Below are 12,942 nucleotides of genomic sequence, written 5' to 3' on the forward strand. Positions count from 1 at the left end.
GCTATCCTCGAGCAGCGACAAAGCATTCCTGAGCAAGTAGCGAGCTTTCGGCTACAGCACCACCCGCGGGCGCGCTGCGCGACGAACTGCGTCCGGCTTCCCTGGTCGTCGCTAGGCCTATACAGCCTGTTTTGCATCGACGCAGCAGCGGACAGCGCTTCGGAAGTCGTCTGCGCTATAATAAATAGCGCACTGTTGATATCACTTTGCTGTCAACAGCATCATCTCAAAATAAGCTAAAAATATGGTCGATTTGCGTGACGCCCTGGGCCCCGCAGCTGGCGGACGCCAGACGAGCCGGACCGCAACGGCGAGCCAACGGAAGCTGCGAGGCGGTTCTCGCAAGAAATTTGCTCCTATCACAGTTGTAACTTTTACCAGCAACTCAGTATTTGCCAGTACTATACAAAAATGACATTTTTACATTTTTATATCCCAGGTTTTATTATTCACGTAAAGAACAATCGTCAGCATATTTTTATGACGCCGGGAGCACGTGATTCAGGTTGGCCGGCCGGCCTGCTGGCTTGGTGTACTTCCCGTTCGCACCAGAAAAAGTTGTGGGGATTGGGCCGTTTGCTCGTTAGAGACCCCCGAGGGGTGTCCGCGAGCGGAATGCAGGCGGCCGCGCTGGTTGTCCTCCTTTCCAAGGGAAGCTCTGTTGAAGAACCGCTGTAAATCACCCTCCCTTCCGTTCTTCCCGCTTCGACCTCGCGTCCCCATTGGGTCACTCCCAGTGACAGCGGGGGGACGTTGTTTCGGCGAGAGGCCCGAGCGGGAAATGAACGGGGAGACCGCCACCGACTCGGGCAGCAGAAAGGTGCGTAGATTTCGCCTCCCGGCGGCCCCGGCCTGGGCCCCGGCCTTTGCCGGGGGACCAAGAGCGCGGCTGGTGTAATCTTGCGCACCTAGTATGTACGCTTGAGTCCAGGCCCGAGCCTCCGGTGTCCCGTCGCCCGCCTGTGCGGCGCTCCGGATTCGGGAGGGCCTGATTTGGCTGGTTCTCCGTCATCGCCGCCCATTGCCGGTGACGACGCGCGTTGAGCCATCGACGTGCGACCTGCGTCGTGAAGATGTGCTCCGCGCATTCCCCATCCTCCCTCGTGTTGTGTCGCGCGCGATTTAACCCTCTGGTTGGCCGTGCGGCATGCGATCGCCCTTAGCTGTGCCGTCACGCGCGTATGTAGTCTTTGCTTTGCGCGCGCGGCTCCGCAGGCCCGCTTTCGGGTGCGGCGGCTGGGCTATGGGTTGTGCTGGGGTCTGGGGATTAGTGCAGTGTTGTGTAATGCAGCTTCCTGTGTAATAAACACTTGCGCTCTAGAATAACTGCGCCTTCCTTCCTTCGGAGCGAGAGCGCAGCCGCGCGGCGAACACTGGTTATGCCCTCATCTTGCTCTGTGCCGAACCCACGATATGTGGGCGAAGTGCCACTCAACACTTCGGCACGGGTTCGTTACCAACCCCACATAATTGGCGCATAAACGTGGAGCAGTTCGTGCCTTTGCAGATACTGCATTTATTTGCAAGCTTGAGGGCCAGTTAAACCAGCCGGTAACGCGCACATGAGACGCCTTTCTATCCTCCGTTGCGGGTAGCTAGGATATGTAAGTAAAGTTGCGAATTTGCAATTTAGGGTCGATGGGTGCGCGAGAAAGGAACCTTTATTCGATGTCGAAGCAAGATGCATGCATCCAGCCGCCTTTTGCGTGTATGCTATCGCGCTGACGCCGAAGGGGACTACGTGTAGGAGCAGCCCCGCGCAGCGCCGAGGAGTGGCAGAGCAAAGGCTTGGCTTGGTATGACGCTGTGTAAGGGCGGCAATACTGGCCGGACTCCTTGGGAGCAGCTAGGATTATTTCCAGCCCTAAGAGCGTTTCAGGGCCCAGCGCGGTGACCCCTTTCGCGTTTAGAATTCACGGTAGTCTCAGGGAGACAATGCGTCGGAACGTCGCTGGTACTGCTTCGCGCGCATGAGGCCGTGGAATTCTGTCTCTTGAGAGAGAGACCTGGCGCCGTAACGCTAGCTCGTATTGCAGCGTGCCCCGAGGGGCCGAAGCCAGATGTAGCTGGCGTCCCCGGGGCTTGCCTTGGTGGGTCATGACGGCTCGTGCTGGAATATGAAGTCCACCCAACAGCATCGCAGCATCTCTTTCTAAATTAACCAAATTCCTTCACGACCCACGGCTGTTGACGAAGGTCAGTAAGGCAGACTGACCGCGAGAAGGCACTCACGCTCGCTTTCGAGGCGCTGAGAGCTGATCCGCAGAGTTCTCCCCTAGCGATACCCGTTAACCTTTGTTCCGCGGTGAGAGACAGGGTCCAGATGGCGCGAAAGGATCTTTACGCTCTACGCGCAGTTTTTCTCTTGGCTTGTTCGTGCCCTTTGTAGCGCGCGGAGAAGTCGGGTTACGCTGCCTACTTGATCGCTTACTGTTGTGAGCGAGAGAGGTGTTGGTGAGGTCCGTTGATTTCACGTTTGGGCAAGCGGGCACGACCGAAGCAAACGACCGCCTTCTGTTGTCTCTTCGGTGCCTCCTCAGACGACATTCACCTTTGTGTTCTGTCCCATGCTTGATATCGGACATCTTCGGTTGACAGCTGAGCTCAGGCTTTATCAGCCTTCGCCACGGCGAGCCCATTCCGCGGCGTTCCCGGAGCGAGCCACTTCGCTGAGCCTTCAGCCCCATATGTGAGTGGAAGAATGCATGTCACGTTTCTGTATAGTACTGGCAATGTTTCAAAGTGTATTTTCGCGTTAAATGTTTCCCGTCTGTATAATATGAGTTTTGAAGTGCTTTGTTTTCTCGCCTATGTACAGTGTAGTATTGTAGATAATGAAACGTATTTCGGTTCACTTCAGAAGAGGACCTTCTTTGTCTCATTGTGGCGCGAAGGGTCGTTCGCGGGGTTTCCTTTTTTCCCGGGATGCCCGGGAGGGTCTGTTGCTGTGGGGGTGAAAAGCTTTCTTTTCCTCCGTGCGTGAGCCAGTGCCCTCCTTCCACTCTGCCTGGTCGCCGCATGGCTGCTATCGCTTACGCTTCTCGTTCGCCAAGTGTGTCCCCAGATGTCGGAGAGGCTGTGTGTGCGGGTACGAATCCGTTGAGCGGGGGCCATGTGGGAAGAGAAAGTAAAAAAGAACATGCAGAGTAGTAGCTGAGGGGCATGCCTGTTAGCAATGTTTCGGAATGTATGTGTGCTCGCAGGAATACGCGGGAAGTCAGTGTCCACGTTGCTCGAGATCCTCCTCACCCTTGGCCGTTGTAGCGCCGTCGGGCCCGCGCCTGCTTGAGTGGAGAAGTGCGTTTGTTTGTGAATACTTTTTCTTGTTCAGTGGCTTTAGTGCCATCGGGGACCTTGCAGTGGGCAAGGGCTGCGGCCTTGGAATGTTTATTTTTCTTCACGCCTGTCGCTGAACCATGGTGCTTTGACTGTTTCGGAGTGCGCCAGAGCTCCGTGATAACCGGTGCGTGCCAAGAGACAATGGGGCCTTGGCTGCGGACCTCGACGAACAGCACTGGGCTGCCCATAGCGCCGCCTTGCTATGGACACCATCTTCACAGACTCGGGTTCGTGGCGAGCTTCGCGGCCACAGCTGGACGACGACGGTGAGCTGGTTCCGGTGATAGGTGGTTGCTGCTCATCATGACCGACTCCCGATTCCATCGGAGATATCGCGGCTCCGGCGGTTAGTTGTGCCGAACTTTTGCCGGCGCGCTGTCGTGCGCGTTCCGAGCTGTTGTGGCAGCGCGGAAGCGTGAACTCAGTTTTTGAGCAGAAGTAAGATTACAATGTTGCATATTTGTGCTGTGTATAGCTTCGAGTGATCCTATTTTGTAATCGCTATGCCGCGAATGCTTTTGTGAACTTCTTGTGCAATGCCGCATCTTAGTGATTTATAGTTGTAGCGTCTGTGGGAATGCTGTGTAAGTGTGTTTAAGGGCTGGATGCATGGCGAAAGGTTGGTAGCTCATTGATGTTAGCGCAGGCAGTTTTGTGCTGTGTGTAGTGACCGTAGCTCTGCATTCAGAGCGACGGAGCATTTAAGAAGAAGGGGATGTGGGGATTGGGCCTCTTGAGCGATCGGAGTGCGCGCCCGCTGCTGCCGTTTGCTCGTTAGAGACCCCCCGTGGGCTGTCCGCGAGCGGAATGCAGGCGGCCGCGCTGGTTGTCCTCCTTTCCAAGGGAAGCTCTGTTGAAGAACCGCTCTGTAAATCACCCTCCCTTCCGTTCTTCCCGCTTCGACCTCGCGTCCCCATTGGGTCACTCCCAGTGACAGCGGGGGGGCGTTGTTTCGGCGAGAGGCCCGAGCGGTAAATGAACGGGGAGACCGCCACCGACTCGGACAGCAGAAAGGTGCGTAGATTTCGCCTCCCGGGGGCCCCGGCCTTTGCCGGGGGACCAAGAGCGCGGGTGGTGTAATCTTGCGCACCTAGTATGTACGCTTGAGTCCAGGCCCGAGCCTCCGGAGCCCCGTCGCCCGCCTGTGCGGCGCTCCGGATTCGGGAGGGCCTGATTTGGCTGGTTCTCCGTCATCGCCGCCCATTGCCGGTGACGACGCTCGTTGAGCCATCGACGTGCGACCTGCGTCGTGAAGATGTGCTCCGCGCATTCCCCATCCTCCCTCGTGTTGTGTCGCGCGCGATTTAACCCTCTGGTTGGCCGTGCGGCATGCGATCGCCCTTAGCTGTGCCGTCACGCGCGTATGTAGTCTTTGCTTTGCGCGCGCGGCTCCGCGGGCCCGCTTTCGGGTGCGGCGGCTGGGCTATGGGTTGTGCTGAGGTCTGGGGATTTGTGCAGTGTTGTGTAATGCAGCTTCCTGTGTAATAAACACTTGTGCTCTATAATAACTGCTCCTTCCTTCCTTCGGAGCGAGAGCGCAGCCGCGCGGCGAACACTGGTTATGCCCTCATCTTCCTCTGTCCCGAACCCGCGATATGTGGGCGAAGTGCCACTCAACACTTCGGCACGGGTTCGTTACCGACCCCACAAAGTAAAACACCCATGCTATCAGAAAGTGTATCTCCTGTATTCGAGCAATGACAGTCCACGCAAGAGCCCAGCTTTCAGCAGTGATGCCGCCTGCGGGAGCGCCGGGCGACGGCCTACGCTGCTCCCTGGCTGTTCTGTTCGTCACTAAGCGTAGCTGATTTCGCATCGATGCCGCAGCCGAGGGCGCTTCGGAACTGGCCAGCGCTCTAACAAAAATACTACCCTCGTCACCACTTGCGAACCCGTCCCATAATCAAATAAAGATACGCCCGATTTCCGCGTGCCCCGCCGCGGTGGCTCAGTGGTTAGGGCGCTCGACTACTGATCCGGAGTTCCCGGGTTCGAACCCGACCGCGGCGGCTGCGTTTTTATGGAGGAAAAACGCTAAGGCGCCCGTGTGCTGTGCGATGTCAGTGCACGTTAAAGATCCCCAGGTGGTCGAAATTATTCCGGAGCCCTCCACTACGGCACCTAATTCTTCCTAGCTTCTTTCACTCCCTCTCTTATCCCTTCCCTTACGGCGCGGTTCAGGTGTCCAACGATATATGAGACAGATACTGCGCCATTTCCTTTCCCCAAAAAACCAATTATTATTACTATTATTTCCGCGACGCCTTCTGCAGTGGATCTTGCAGAATTAAGCCAACCCCGAGCCGCACAAGGCAGCAGCAGCAAAGTGGCTATGGGATGAAATTTCCTTGCATCGCAGTTGTAACTTCTACCAGCATCTCCGTATTGGCCAACAATCCTCAGAAAAGGTACATTTCTGACGTTCAGCGCTAAACAACAAACGCGCACAAGCACAACACCACGATCGAGGCACACGAAAATAAACAAACACCGACGTCGACTCAACAAAGCTTCTTGTAGCGACGGCTGCCTATCACTGTGGCTAGATCAAGAGGAAACTTGCGTAAAAATTTGGGTAAGGTTAGTTAATTTCACCTACTGAGTGATTATGACAGCGCCAGTATATGTTTAACTGCTTTCTATAGCATACAAAACAATTAAGTTATCAGTACATCCACTGAAGCGTCAAGCATTACTATTTCTTTAGCCTCGTTACTATACCTCTTACTTCTGTGGGTAAGGGCGCTTTCCGCAAGGCTGCCGAAAGGTGGATTTATGAAACGCAGCTTAGCCTTTCTCTTACCTTTCACTTTCAGTAACCTTTCTGAAAGTCGGCCTTCGCGTTAAAGTAAAGTAAAGGTAAGATCAGTTTGTGAACACGGGGGTTATCCCTGCTGTTCTTTCTTTCACGCTCCCTGCGCCGCGCGGGCCGGTTGGTTGCACACTCTAAGAAAAAAGGGTGTGAGAAAGGGGTAAAAAGGACTTTTACCCCCTTTAGTGGACCCTAGGAACAACTTTGCACCCGTTAAAAGCACGCTACTGATCACTTACCCCATTTTAGAAAACTTACACCCTACTTACGCTCTCTACCAGTGTTGATAACTGCGCGTCCTTTCTTGCCCCCAAAACAGCGGGGTGATTATACTTTGCTCGCATGCCGCGATGGGGCGCTCGAGGAGAATTTTGTGTGAAGTGCCTCGATGCGCGTGCCGACTTCATAGAGGGACGGGAAAGAATTTATATAATGGTCAATTTCTCTTCTGTGGCAAATGTATCAAGTAAAAATATTAAGCTTAGCAGTCTACGCTCAAAACGGAATTCAAATGCTTACATATTTTTTCCATATAGACTGTTCCTAGTGCAACTAAAAACATTCCATGCTTTAATTTGACATGATGCGGCAATCAGCTCCAACGCTGGCGTTCTATGCGCATTTAATCTGTGTCCGTTTCAAGCAGTGCATATTTCCTCCTCGCGCTCAGCTGCACGTAATGGCAAGATCGGCGGGCCCTGATTTAGTGTCCTGATTACACTTGCACCATAAGCCCACGCTCGTCTGTAGGACATTCGTGGTTTACATAATACTTCATTTTATATTACGAGTGATAACGCAAATGCAATTTGCCCTTGACAGCCTTGCTGTTAACAGGGCTGGGGGTGAGCCCAAGGTAATCTTTTACAAAGGAGCAGAAATAGGGAAATGCTGAGTGGCGCATACACAGATGAACCTACTGATTTGTGGGAAGGAGTCTTGGGTCCTCTGACGCTTTCTCCTCCTCCCTGGCAATGAAATTTTTTGTTCATTTCTCAATTAAATTTGAAAATGACTTTTGAATGCTATACGCCAAGAGAAAAACAGAAAGCAGAAAACGTGCTTGTCATAAATAATTATGGTGTAATCAATAAAAGAGTGCTCAAACTTTGTTAAAGCTCACATTTCTCATGCACACTCGCAAATTCCTGTAGCAAGGGCTGGACAGGAAAGGGGAAAAAGGAAGGCGCCTTTGGCCTCGTGTCACTGCAGCAATTAGTCCAAAAAGTTTTTTGTCGCTAGTCCGCTCCTCCAGATTTTTAATCCGCTTTGTGCTGCTTCATTCTTTCGGCGAAGTTCCTGGTCTCGCCGATGTACGACGCCGAGCGCTATTGTGCTCCAGCGCAGAAAGCTCTTGAATCATCATTCAGACGCGAGGCAATGTTAACACTCCCTAGGAATACTTGTCCCCTCCTACATACAAGGTCTACGTTCAGTGACCCGGCGGATGACTAACCGAAGGCGGGATAGAGCAGCGGACGCGCAGCTCGGGAGCCACGCTAACCCCTCACCGTGCTGTCCTTGCTGTCTATGCACAGCGCTGACTTCCTGCTCACAGGAGTACACTCAAGGGTTTGAAGTTATCCCGCATTAGAAGCTTTTCGACTGATTTGCTAATGCGAGCGCAAGTGAGCGTGAATCCTTGACACACGTGTGAACACTGCAAGAGCGTTTTTTATTAAGTATGCTTTTTGACTGAGCAAATTTCACTACGTTCAGGCCAGCGCACAAATTTGTGTCCCACATGTTGTGGACCATCTCTACATGCTCATTTTATCGATTATATATGTGTGTGTGTGTGTGTCTAAGGCTTCGTAAATATGAGTAAACTAGTACCTGTATTTTTAGTGTACATTGGCTTGATTTGCTCTCCTGTGACAACTACAAGCTTACATTGGCTTGATTTTGATATCTGGCGCATTGTCTTGGCCGTTATTTAATAATAACGCTTGGAAGATCTTTCAAAGTATGGATGGTTCATGGTTTATGAGGGTTTAACATCCCAAAGCGACTCAGGCTGTGAAGGATGCCGTAGTGAAGTGCTCCGGAAATTGCGACCACCTGGGGATCTTTAACGTCCGCTGACAGCGCACAGTACACGGGCCTCTGGAACTTCGCATCCACACAAATTCGACCGCCGCGGCCGGGATCGAACCCGCGTCTTTCGGGTCAACAGCTGAGCGCCATAACGACTGAGCCACCACGGCGGCTTTAAAGTATAGAAGATATGACGATACGTACCAGAGTTGTACGTAACGCATTACATGTAATTGATTACTTGTAATCAGCTGCACTTTCTTGCAATTTTATGATTAATTTGTTACTTTTTTTTCAAACGGCAAAGTTCCAGGCAATTCAATTACTTTTTCTGTAGTTGATTACAGGTAATCAGTTCTTTTTTTCCAAAAAAAAAGCTGGAGTTGAAGGTACTGCTTTCCTGACGGCAAGCAGTTTTCTTTGTGACCGAGCGACAACAGATCGGTTGCCGAGAAGCATCGCGAACGATCATGTCCGCACCACAACCGGGTCAATAAACGCCGTCTTCTATGGGAGTTCTCCCGAGAGGTATCACGTGACCGCTCTGTAGCCCCCCCCCCCCCCCCCTGTCTTGTATGATGGCGCCGCAGCTTACCTCTCATTACACCCAAAATCGACGCAAGGTGTTCTAAAAGTGATCAGTGCGACCGCTAATCGCTTCGCGAGTAAACGTAGGAACGTTTTTGACCGCAGCTTCGAAAAACAATTGCCCTCGGAAATTAACAGCGTAGAACAAATCATTGAAAACTAAACATTTTGACAGATTTGTCTGTCTGGTTGGGTTTGAAGACTTGTAATAAACTGCACATCTCCAAACAAAAATTTTATTTTTGGTTGGAACATTCCGAGGACTCCGACCATAGAATCAACTTCGAAGAAACCCGCATCCTGGGAACCGAAACAAATTACCACAAAAGGCTCCTTCTGGAATCCTGGCACATACAAACCACCCCGAACAACATCAACCGCACAAAAGGAAACCTGCCCCAGTATATGCCCAGGGACTTCGCTCTTCAACTCAACAAAAAAAAGTCGCCATTGACCGCCTCCCCACAGTGCGACAACTTGACTAACAGCCTTAACGCCCTCTCTCCTTCCACCATGCCTTTCGCACCACCGCTGTCATTCCTTTGACCCCCTCCTCCCCTCTATACTTAAAAGACACTAGCTACAGCCCTCAGTCAGCCCTGATGAAGGAGCCGAGTCAGCCTGGAAACGTTGGGTTAAAATTAAAATTTTTGGTTGGAGATGTGCAGTTTATTAAAAGAACAAATCATCAAGCAAGCTGCTGCAGTTCACTGCAGTCTGAGTAAATTTTTGTCATGGAACTATATATGTTGGGAGGAAAGTAACGGAAGAATAACAGCCTAGTTTTCAGTAATTGTTACGTTACTTTCCTGAGGCTGTAATTCACCCCGGTATTCATATACATTTCTGATGGAGTCATTTCAATTGTACTCGGTTACTTATTTTCTGTAAGGTGTTGAAGAATGATATATAACGGAGCTGTGTCAACTTTTAGTTTTCTTTCTAGCAATAGTATAGTAGCGATGGTCGTACATATAAAAATTAGCAGAAACAGAATCTGAAAACAGGCTTTTTCCGCTTAAGTGCGTGCACTTGCTCATTTTCTAACTTATACGCATTATTTCAGATAACTTATATTAAAGCACGCTTGCACCACCTTCATAGTGGCTGCCATTTTAGAGACGAGAAGCGCAGAGCATATGTACGTTCGCGATATTTCCTACCGCACACTTTTTTTAGTATTCAGCCTTCAAGAAAACAGGCGATTTTCTGTTCGCACAGTTAACCAAGGAATTTTTTACATATGCGGAGAAGCAAGCACCCGGCCGGGAAGGGCCGCTGCACGTGCACAACAAGCGTACCTAAAGCCGGTAGTATGTCTCCGGTATGCTAAATCCCTCTACCAAGAAAGCATACGCGGGGGACACGCGGAATCCGGTCCGGGGAACAAAAAGAAGAGAAGAAAAAATCTGCCCGCAGGAGGAGGGAAGCGCGACCTGTCATGGCACTGCCTGATACTGGCAGCTGCTGCAGGGCGCAGTTTGCACTTAGCGTCTCTGGACAGAGTTTGTCATGCTATCTGCTGTCCGACTCTGTACCTGTGGTGTGCAGTCGCTGAGCGAATAACGCGTTTCGATAGCCTGCCAACAGGCTAACTTTGCGATGACGCCGTATCAGTCCTGGTAAGTACGGTCGACTGTTTATCTGCTTGTATTTTGTAGAGGGCGGGTTGGCGGTGGGAAATTACGCTCATGTACACTTTTAGTAAAACAACTCAATTTCGCCCTCGCCAGTTCGTGGATCTTAGAAGAGATATTAATTGTCATGGTCCAAATTGTGCAATGCGCCCTTATATCCCCAGCAATAAGTTGTGGATACGAAGCAATTAGCTGTTTTCGGCACAGTCGCCTTTCTTGAACTCTTGGCGGCGGGTGTACGCTTCCAAATGCATGCGACCTCAAGCATGAGTGCAGCTAATGTGGCCTTTGAGCTTCAGAAAGTGAGTCCTACTTTCTTTCAGAACCTTGATGATTGCTCTGAGTGGTTGAAGTTTAAAAATTGATTGAACTGGAGTACAAACCTTTTTTATGATGAGGCCCAAAGCCATATGGCATCTTTTTTCCACATGCAGCAGAGTGGCGCGGTCAGGATTTTCTCTTCTTTTTAATGCAGAAAAAGGGCCTGTTTTTTACCCCGAACTCGACCATTAGCTCCATGCTGCAATGGTCCTGTTTAATCTTCACCAAACATTTTTCTATCGCTATTTCAAGTCACTTAATCCTGACGAGGGTTGACAACTTGCAAAATAGACCATTTGCAGAAATGTGTAAGTCAGCTTCTCCGCAAGGCTTTTTTTCCAACCAAAAGGTCTCGTTCCCGGACGACACTCTCGCATTTTTTGTGGAAACGAAAAGAGTGAAGTTCCCTCTTCTGAGCAAGCTCGGGGATGTCGCCAGTTTACTTCAAAGTGGCCTGGAGAGAGCCATCAAGAGTACAATTGTACTCATGCAGTCAACCTTCGGTAGCACTGCAATAGAGGCTAGGCAGGAAATAGAAGGGAATGGGCCTTTGTTCCTGTGCGCCGGAAGTAGTGAGCTACCTCACGCTAAACTTTCTAAAACTTTTCTACTGAACAACACCGTCGCGCTAACTTCATTCCCTTCCCCCTCCCCCGCGCACTCCTAGCCAGTACAAGGAACAACCCACTCCCCACTGCTCTGTGACGAAGGACGGTATCCCTCCTTTTTCTGCCTACACTCTGCTGCAGGCAGTGGGCGGCCATCCGGAGTTTTCATTCGCTCGAGGAATGTGTGTGTGTCCTCTGGGTTCGAGACATTTACCAGTCTTCGTTATCACTTCCTGTCCTTGCCACGAAAGGGAAGATGGGTTAGTCGGTCCCGAAATAGATTAAGGGGAATCCAACCTTTTTCTGAAAATGCGAGACTGCTGTCTGTAAACGAGTACTTTTGGTCGGAAGACATCCTTTTGAAGAAGCTGACTTATATAATATTCCAAGTTGTTGCAGAAAGAAACGCACTATCTCAGTGCACATACGCTTTTGTTGCGCGCAGGCGGCAAAAATTCAGCCACAATTTTGTTAGCTAGCGCCAAAAGCATAACTGGACAACAGCTGAACAAGAGCTCACTTCAGGTCATTTTTGTTTGCAAAAAAATGTTCCATGGTCATAAACTGACTAACTAAATGGTAGCACCACTGCATGCACGAAAGCAACGGGGTGAGTGAAGACGCTCTGCTCATCATTTTACAAGCGTCAAATATACTGCGGAACGGTTTCTTATGTCTTGTAGATTTCAGCTGCAAAATCGGGCCCCTTTGAATCAACGCCGAAAGAACGCTGTAATTAAAAAAAAACTAGGCCATTTACGGAAGTGGGAGCTGCGCTCTATACTTCCACTGCATGTGAGATATGTGTACTGCACACCAAATGTAGGAGCCTTCTAGTTTGGTCTAGCTGGTGGGGCATGCATGTTCTTCAATCAGTGCCATGAACGATTATGCAATGATTTTGTATCCAGAGCTTGTGTTGTTCATTCTTTTACTTATTTCTTGGCCTGTACAGCATGCTCGCTTGGAAAACACCGCACATAAGCCTTCGCGCTTCAGACCAAATTGTCGCAGATTAAATTTTGATCTCATGATTACAATTTATGCGTTAATTATGTGTACTGCCCCTCATGTTTCAAGGATTTCTTTTTGTCACACAGGTTCGCTTGGAGAATGGATGCCATCATGACGTTGACAGAAGACTGCTGAGTTATGCTGCCATTTTAAATTCCATAAGAAATAAACCCTGTCGTGCATACTGGTGTACAATCACTGGAGTACGAAACTGCACTCTGAAGTGCAGCACGGCACGCCACAATCTTATCGCACTAACACGAACATAACCAGGAATGTGGGAGAGAAAAACATCTGTGAACTTGATGGCAGTGAGGTGCTTATCATGCCTTTTCAGCAAGCAGCTTTGTTCTGTAGGTGTATTGTAATGCTGCGTTTGGTTTTGATGTGTGTAATACATTAATGTAGATGCACCATTACCGACACCTACAAAGTGAAGTGGTTTGCTTTACAGGCCCAAAAACGATCTTACTTTAATAACAATGGATGCCTAGTATCAAAGCGAAAGGGCCTGTGCCCTACATTCGAGAAGTTGTAACAATACACTGTAATATGGGATACATTCCTCTGGACGGTAACGTTACCC

The 12,942-nt window shown here is 50.3% G+C and overlaps 1 long non-coding RNA gene across 1 annotated transcript; it reads left to right on the forward strand.

Moving 5' to 3' along the window:
* The first annotated feature begins 10,047 nt into the window (after positions 1–10,047).
* Positions 10,048–12,540, forward strand: LOC144119319 (uncharacterized). The gene is made up of 2 exons (XR_013312327.1): positions 10,048–10,398; positions 12,443–12,540. It is a non-coding gene; the product is annotated as an uncharacterized LOC144119319 (long non-coding RNA).
* The last annotated feature ends 402 nt before the right edge of the window (positions 12,541–12,942 follow it).

Source organism: Amblyomma americanum, chromosome 2 (genome assembly GCF_052857255.1).
Source record: "Amblyomma americanum isolate KBUSLIRL-KWMA chromosome 2, ASM5285725v1, whole genome shotgun sequence".
Taxonomy (NCBI): Eukaryota; Metazoa; Arthropoda; class Arachnida; order Ixodida; family Ixodidae; genus Amblyomma; species Amblyomma americanum.